This window comes from Dreissena polymorpha, chromosome 11 (assembly GCF_020536995.1).
Source record: "Dreissena polymorpha isolate Duluth1 chromosome 11, UMN_Dpol_1.0, whole genome shotgun sequence".
Lineage (NCBI taxonomy): Eukaryota > Metazoa > Mollusca > Bivalvia > Myida > Dreissenidae > Dreissena > Dreissena polymorpha.
This window is the reverse complement of record NC_068365.1, coordinates 31,812,036-31,820,303: the sequence shown is the minus strand read 5'-3', so window position 1 is coordinate 31,820,303 and position 8,268 is coordinate 31,812,036.

Below are 8,268 nucleotides of genomic sequence, written 5' to 3'. Positions count from 1 at the left end.
ACTTGATATTTGGCATGCATGTGTATCTCATAAAGCTGCACATTTTGAGTGGTGAAAGGTCAAGGTCATCCTTCAAGGTCAAAAGTCAAAAGATACAATCCAAGGGAGGTAATAAGCTTTACAAGGGAGATAATTTCAAACCTTCAAAATGATATATTGAAATTTTATTTCAAAGCGGCGCAATAGGGGGCATTGTGTTTCTGACAAACACATCTCTTTTGTAAAAATGTTATGACTTTTTACTGTATTTGAAAAAGTGATCTTGAACAAAAAATCATGCAATCCTTATTTTAGAAAAATATGCTACAGGAAATGATTTTCTCATATTGGAAAAAAATTATTGTCGTTTATTTCATTAATAAAATAAATAATCCTTATTTTAGAAAAATATGCTACAGGAAATGATGTTCTCATATTGGGTAAAGATAATTGTCATTTATTTTATTTATAGCGTATTTAATTCTTTTGTAACGTTTTTGTCGGCTTTTATGGACCAAAAAAATTGGTATGCGATATTTATACAAACAATTACACAAGAAAACAATTAAAAAAATATACAGAAGCCCTATCAAAAATGTAAATAATGACAAATTCAACGAATAAATATACGTGTTCAAAGTCAAATGTGGCATGTAGAAAAGTTTATGGTTGTTTTAGTACACCAACATTTTCTACATACATAAATTAAAACAATACCAATCAATTATGAACTTTCACCATGATATAAAAAATATGCAACTGATGTATACAGGGGTGAGATTTGAAAATTTAAGAAATCGTTCTGCCAAATATTGCTTCTATTACACTGTACGTATAAAAATTACCTTAAACTGAAAATATATAAATCCAGTAATATCTTTATAAATATGGCTAAACACATCTACATTCGGATTTAATATTAAACATTCTGAAAGGACTAGATTAGATTGTCTCCGTTCCCACCACCAAAGATCCATGTTCAATGGGAAAAGAATTTCTGTGTGCGATGGATAATAAAGTTGTATTGAATGCTTTGTTCATTCGACTGAAGAAACGACGCAAAACATCTACACTATGCTTTCGATAAAGTCTTCGAGATATTCAAATGTGGATCTTATTGAAGAAAGGCAAACTAACAGAATTGTTAAATTGTTATGAATTAGACGAGACTGTATATCAGATTGTATAAGGATTAATTAAAAAGAATTTGATAAGATGGATTAGGAACAAAATCGTGCAAGGATGTGTTTAAATAGAAAGGCATTTGGATGACGATTTTCTTGCAATAGTTATGTAAAAGGAAATACATTTGCGGATACTCAATCGGAAGCAGTTGTAAATTAGTAAACGCAAAATCATTATACGACTAGACAAGATCAACATCAGACTTAAAATTATCAAACAGACAGACACTCAGAAAAGGAAAATACATCGGGGCACCAAGCAAACTAGCACATCATAAAACTGAAACAAACGTTCGGCCTTAATAGCGGCAACAATCGAAAGGAAAAAACAAAGGAACTAATACAAATATACATTTTATAAGAGATAATCAAATAATCTGATGCAATTTTTTGCAAGATTCCCTCATTATATCAGGAAAACAGTCCTAAACACCTATCATTTGTTTTTCCACGGTATGCCGCATCGTTATATTAAAGGGAGTTACCGCCAAAAGACACTATGACGCTTTTGACCGCTGTTGATAGGTGAAAATTGTTTTTGAAGCAAAACATACTGACCATTGGCCGTTATAAGCAGGTAACCACTAAGATGAAATATATAATTATTTTCGTCGGTAAATATAGGCTGACCGCTATGGACAGGTTGCCGATGTTTTCAGATGACAGTTTAGTCGTGATGGATGGTACATACCAAATTGATAATGTTAAAGTCATTCGCAGAGCCGGAAACGACAAGAACGCTTCATTTTATAAGAAAACAACAACTTTAATTAAAGAAGTCTTGTCTTGCACCTGTACACGGAATTGTACAATTCGAAATCACAGGTTTTGCCATTTTCAATCAATTTTGCAATCAAAACAAACACATTAAAAAAGTATAATGCAACAACAAACTGCAAGCAGATATGCAACAAAATAGTTAAATTGTTCAAAATTTTTAACAGCGAAGAAGTGTGCACAGGCCAAATAAAACTAAAATTTAAAAAAACAACGTCAAATTAGGAAAGATGAGACGGCCAGAAAAAATATATGTGAAAAAAACACAATTTATTATTGTAATCTTTGCAGATGTATGGATGTTTGCAAGGTTCATCTTTCAGGTATCTTAATAAGAATATTTATTTCAGCTTATGCTAGCCTATTTGAATAGGCAATACTTGTTTTAATTCAGGTATTCGGCGATACAGTTTAAACATGGAACACTCAAAGAAGTGTTCATTCTTTTTGAAATCCATGAACAAGTTTGAAAATCTTTATTTTGCAAATATGTGATCATATTCCGTTACATTTCAGGCAACATCATTCACAAAATTCCAAACATTTTGGCACATGATGTTTTTTGGTTGGACTTGTTAAGTATCTGGCATATTTATGTTTTTAATCTTGCGCAGCAATTTTCATTTGTGTAAGAATTTTAATTCTTGACATAACCGCTCCTTTTTTGGCTTAGCTGTCTAAACCAGCTTTTCACCTAAGCTGACTTTTGAAAGCGACCAATCAATTTGAATATGAAATTTCCCGCCGGTAGGCCTGAAACTTTTCGAAGTAGAAAACATGCAATCTACAAACAGTGTTCACACTTGCATGAATATGTTATTCAATCGACTTTCTATTTTTTGGGAATTATAGGTTATGAAAAGGGATACTTCAGTTTGTTTAGCAACGATGTTAACTGTGTTCAGCATGAATCAATGTTTATCTCTGTGTGCATTTGTGAAGTTTATTTTTATAAAAAAGATATTTAACACATACACTCGGTGATATTATTATGGTAGGACAATCATTGATTTTTACTGTTTTTTCAACAATTGCATGATACGTACCAGTTTTGATTACTTTACGTGTTATTATAAATATTCCTATAGACAAATTTATTAAGCATGAGGGCGATGACTCACGAAAGAAATTAATAATGTAATGATTCAAAAAATGTGCGACAAACCACTAAAACAGGTCTGTTCGAAGAACTCGCATATTTCTATTTTTATTTTTCATGTGTTTTTATATTATGTAATAATATATATCTGATCAATGATTTCTAAACCACGACATCTAACGCAACAACCCGTTATTGATGAGCGTTTGATGCAGGTAAGTACCGCGCAGAAAAAAAGACATTCGCTGTATTTGATCTCATAGATGTAACTTTGTATCGCTCATCAACACCGTCCACAATTAGCGCCGTATATATTTTAAAGATATTTCTTGTTACTTTACATTCTTATAGAAGGGATGCAGGTTTGTCTGAGATAATACTTTATGCGCATGTTAACGTAAAGTAGCGTTTAAACGGACACGAAAACAAGGCTCTAGCTTTTATCTTTCAAGTTTGACATTAACCTTAGGCGAACAAACTCAACCATGCCCTCTGCACATCATCTCACAGAACCGAGCATTTTAGCCATTAGAGCCAATGCCATTAAACAATCCTTCAAAGATATGGTGCGGATACGACACATAGGCTCATACGATTCATATTGTACGATCTTAACCTTGGGTCAGCGTGCCTTACTCATGCCATCTGCATATCATTCTAAAGTTCTGATAATTTTAGCCAAGTGTCATGACAATCCTTCAAATTTGATATACTTATAATACGGAAACGGAAGCACAAACCTTTTTACCTTGCAGTATGACAATGGCCTTACGCCAGAATGCCTCTAGTATTCAAGAATGTCAATACATGTTTAAAACTCTTTTAAGATATTAAATCAAACAAGGTAAATCAAGAACACAAACGTCGATTCATTAGGTTGATGAGTGCATACCAACCTTTACAGATAAGCGAATTGCCAAACCAATTAAAAACTGAGTATCTTTAGGATGAATTGATCAATAATGTCATTGAACTTTAAAGAGAAACACTTACATATTCATTTTATGTCGTCATATTTAGTAATTATTAAACATTCATTAATAAATAACATTTCTTTGTGTTAAAATTTTACATTATGTTAAATCAGTGCCTTAAAATAATGGAATAATATGCTTAATTTGCCATAAAAAAGAACTATTGTGGTAAATTTTGCGTTTCGCGCGTTTGATTTTTACTATTAAAATATTCTCTATTCGTGCTGAATTTTAATGGTTAATAAATAAATAGACACACAACAAATATATAACCAGCACAGGTTATTCTATTTGACGAATGCCATCCAGTTTGAAATAGTTAAATATTTTCTAAAACCTTAAAGGGACCGTCAACCAGATTGACGGAAAAAGAAACGTTTTAAAATACCGTATTGTTGTACAATTATTAGTTTATATTTATTAAAATATCACGAATGGTATATTACATTACTTGCAAAAAGTTGTTAAGTTTTAATATTTTCAGTATATTCTGTAATACAATTTTACTGATTATGTCTACCAGGTAACTACCAGTTACATATAAATAACGCTAGTAGATTGATCATCATCATCGCGTTGTAAACCCAGGAATGTCAATTGTGCATGCGAAGTGAATTGTATATATTTTATATATAAAATGATAAATCTACTTGCGTTATTTATAGTGTGTTTATCGCTATGTAACCTATTTTCGCGATGTACTTTCGATTTCACATCGCGAAATTTTATTACCGACTATACTGAAAATATGAAAAATTAAAAACTTTTAGACCTTTTGTTTTCGTCAATCTGGTTGACGGTCCCTTTAAATACGAAGGCCTTTCTCACACCTTACATTTCATACTTTACAATCTATATCTAATAACTAACATAGAAATCAGAGATTTTAACGATATCTCATCGAAATGTTTTATGTATTGTGTGTACACACTTCTTGAAAGTTATAAATAAACATGAATGGAAAAATTAAACCATGGAGCATTATTTCATTGTTAATAATTGTAATATGAAATTTAACGCACAAGGAATGCTCAAAGTGAAATCACATTTTATTAAATTGTCTGACTTAAGGTAGCGCATCCCTTATGATTTCCATCGATTTATTTTACGATCATTGCCGATCTTCAATGATCGGTTATTTCCGATAGATGCATTTTTTTTTCAAACTTCGAATTTTGATATATGTTTACGTAATTCCTTTAGAATACATTATTTTCACAATAAATATTGACTTTGATCCAAAAATCATTTTGCGATATCTTCAAAGATCGAAGAGCCTTTTAACCTATTTACTTATCGAAAACTAATTTAAGCTTGCACTAACGAGAAGTTGTCGTGGCCGAGTGGTTAAGGCGATGTACTAGAAATTTTTTGGGATCTTCACGCGCAGGTTCGAATCCTGCAGACATCGCATACTTTTTGCGACGCGTTTTATTTCTTGTCTAACGTAATTTGATTTAATGTAGCATATAAGCTATGTTTATTGTTAAATATGTTGAAATTTTTATGTACATTCTTTAATTTTTAAAATTTAAACAACGTTATGGCTAAATTGGGTGATTTACTGCTGTAAATACGAATGATGCATGTTGCATTTTTATTTTTATTTCATAAAGTAAACGGTACATCTGTCTATTTCTTTGTATTTTTGCTGTATATAGTGTTTCTATAAAAACTAAGTTAAAAATATAACTTTAATGATACTATTTTGAATTTTATGACGCTTTGTTTTTAACCGACCCAATTTTTACTTGACTGAAATCACTTACATTTCATGGCGCTCTTCCATAGATAAAAATTTGTAAAAAAAAATGCCTGTTAAAGAATACTTATTTTATCTTGTTTAAACTTTAAACACCTTTACTGCATCTGTACATACCAACTGCATGCCCATATTTGGAAATTTGAATGAATTATGGAACTTTTATATACCACAGAGGTGAAAATAAACTGGTCAAAAGCCGAACGTGGGGGTGGTTTTGAAAAAATCGGTATATTTTTTTAAAAAGCATGGAAAGCCTACCTACAAATTTGCATGTAGTTCAGTGAAATGATGCTGATTTGGACAATAATTAATTAAATTATATTTGGATAGGTGCCCATTAGGGATGCGCTACCTTAATTGGAATTTTAGATATCACCGCAAAATTGCAAGGATTATAAGACGGTGTGACTTATCACATGCAATTACCATGTTATAAGGTTCAGTGTGGTCACCTCAATTCAATGTTAAAGTAACATATAACAATCTTAACATTACTGTAATGCCTTGAGTGTATGTTTTTCCCACATGGGTGTTTTGTCAAGTAATGTGCCAGAAATGACATACATTTTATGACGTTTTGTCATTCTTCACATTCATTGTTATTGGCGGTGATTATAATCCAAGGTCAAAGAGTCGCAAAATAGAGCTTAATTTGGTGTTTGATAGACTTTACAAGCTTAGTTTATTCGAGTGGCGCACTGAAGATCGATGTCTTTAAGTTTAAATGCCAAAAATAATTAATCTTTTGAAACTGTTTCAAATCTTTACCTACATGGCTTTTGAATATGGCGTTTCTTTACAACGTCGTCGTTCGTTTTTAAATTATAAAGTTGAGTAATGGAAGAGCTATTTTACATACATTTGCTTCATATTTCATATAATCTCTAACAAAAGCGAACACTATAGTTTTATATTACTTCTGAGGTCAAAATTCACTCAATCCGCTTGAATGAACGTCATTCATACAACACTAAAGGGGTTTATGTACCCTGCCTTTGTCTACATCCTTTCCTCTGTCACATATCTCAAAATACCAATCAAATATCTCTAAAGTTCTTTAAATAAACATATAAGACTTCAGATTAAGATTCTATGCTACCTGGTGTTCGCCATTTATAAGCATTGTTATAGCACGACACACACAGAGAATTTCAGCATGATAGCAGATATTTCATTACCGTTAAATAGCTCAGTAGAATCAGCTTAAATAAATGCGTTTGTATCTAACATTAGCGGTTCTTTGCGTAAATACTAATTTCAACACCACCAAGCTTACAGCATACATTCACACTTTAAGTCACTTGTTTTACTACTAACTAACATTCTGTTGACTAACACCCTTATGACAGGAATAACAGAATAACAGGCGAAAACAAGTATTGTATTTGGTCTCCACAGAACAACTATGATAGATTTTAATAATATAACACTGAAAATCATTTATTAAACACATCAATTTCACGTTATGCTAATGTAAATAAGCAATGATTTGTTCCACGGGTATTCGCAACAATAATAGAAATATATATATTCTTAGTTCGCATTAAGCTCGTATAGCAATATACATGTACATAATATAAGTTTATTCGCAAAGCAGTGGGATTTCATTCAATGCCAACAATGTTCATATTTAATTTTTGAGTATATTGTTTTTAATGAGAACCTCGTATAAAAAGGTGCACCCATTATATTGAAATCAGAATTAGTTTTGAATCGAATATGAGACGGTGCAGTGCTTCTAGGGTATATAAACGTGCTATGCTGCATTCCGTTCGCAATACCATGCTAAATGGCATACGTCATATAGGTAAACCTAGAACGATACTTGTTTCATAATTTTCTTTCTGATTATATCTTTGTGTACCCGATATCGTTATTGAAATCCATCCGTTCACCTGTGGTTACTCTATTGACATAAACTTTTTGTTATAAGGAAATATTTTAGTACAAGAGCATTACTCATTTGAGTCGCGTTCTGAGAAAACTGGGCATAATGCATGTGCGTAAAGTGTCGTCCCATATTAGCCTGTGCAGGCTTTCCGCTTAAACTAGATTTTCGGTAAAAAGGGACTTCCTTTAAACGGAAAATACCATTTAAGCGGAAAGTGTCGTCCCTGATAAGCCTGTGCGGACTGCATAGGCTAATCTGGGACGACACTTTACGCACATGCATTATGCCCAGTTTTCACAGAACAAGACTCATTTAACCAACTCTACATTTGCGTTGTTCCTACATAAAGCAATGATACTATATCCTTCAAAAACAATTATGTCTCAGTTCAAACGAATTAACCCGCATATTCTATGAACGCTTAAGCATAAATAAATTAAACCTGTGAGCCAAACCTACAACGTATCAGATCGCGGTTGTATTGAATTGAATTGTTAAAGAGTTATAACTTGCATTAGGCGAAATTATAAACATCACTGTGACACTGTATAAGTAATGTTATACTTTTATACGAACGATTTACTACCATTAAAGGTTCT